Here is a 437-nt window from a genome sequence, read left to right on the forward strand (position 1 = left end):
AATACCATTCAAAGCAGTTTTGTTTTGCACTAAGTTAACTAAGGGTTAACAAAAGTTTTTGCCAGTAACCGCCTTTTTGCTGTGCATGTAAAAAAGAAATTTATTGCTGCGCCACTAACAGAGATAGAACTTAGCCTTCTGTGCTATACATAAATCATTGTAATTGGTCGGAGTGACAGGGGAGTATTCCCTGCTACAAACACCCTAGCGAAGACCGCTAGATAATTGGCGATTCTAATTAAATTTATGACGTGGCAAAAAGCAATTGGCTATTACACAAATAAAACCCGTTTTCACTTCCGTGAAGTCGGAGAGCGACTCCGTATACACCTGGAGACCTCTGACATAGGTGTCAGAGTAAACTGGCAATTTGATCGCTTGCCAGTTCGCCCCCCATCTCGACCCAATCTCAGACGTAAATCAACGACCTGCCGGCC

The sequence above is a fragment of the Alligator sinensis genome, unplaced genomic scaffold, assembly GCF_000455745.1.
Source record: "Alligator sinensis unplaced genomic scaffold, ASM45574v1 scaffold281_1, whole genome shotgun sequence".
NCBI lineage: Eukaryota > Metazoa > Chordata > Crocodylia > Alligatoridae > Alligator > Alligator sinensis.